Consider the following 619-nt stretch of genomic DNA (forward strand, 5'->3'; position numbering starts at 1 on the left):
TGTTGTTTGCATTTCTCATTTTATGGGTGTTTAATTATGGGTGGAATAGTCACTGGTATCTGGAAAAGGAGGGGATTTCAGGCACCGCGCTCCCCGCCGGATCTCAGCTCACTGCAAGCTCCGCCTCCCGGGTTCACGCCATTCTCCTGCCTCAGCCTCCTGAGTAGCTGGGACTACAGGCACCTACCACCACGCCCGGCTAATTTTTTTTTGTATTTTAGTGGAGACGGGGTTTCACCGTGTTAGCCAGGATGGTCTCGATCTCCTGACTTTGTGATCCGCCCGCCTCGGCCTCCCAAAGTGCAGGGATTACAGGCGTGAGCCACCGCGCCCGGCCGAGCATTCTGTTTCTTAATAAACGTTTTACATATAACATTGAACAATCTTACTTATAAAGTCAAAGAGTCTGTTCTTGTTCTCATTGTTCTATTTTATCAAAATATCTGCATTATTTTTTATTTGTAACACTTTTTTTTTGGTTTTTTTGTTTTTGTTTTTTTTTGAAACGGTGTCTCGCTCTGTCACCCAGGCTGGAGTGCAGTGGTGTGATCTCGGCTCACTGCAAGCTCTGCCTCTCAGGTTCACGCCATTCTCCTGCCTCAGCCTCCCGAGTAGCGGG

The sequence above is a fragment of the Mandrillus leucophaeus genome, unplaced genomic scaffold (assembly GCF_000951045.1).
Source record: "Mandrillus leucophaeus isolate KB7577 unplaced genomic scaffold, Mleu.le_1.0 Scaffold870, whole genome shotgun sequence".
In the NCBI taxonomy this organism is placed as follows: domain Eukaryota; kingdom Metazoa; phylum Chordata; class Mammalia; order Primates; family Cercopithecidae; genus Mandrillus; species Mandrillus leucophaeus.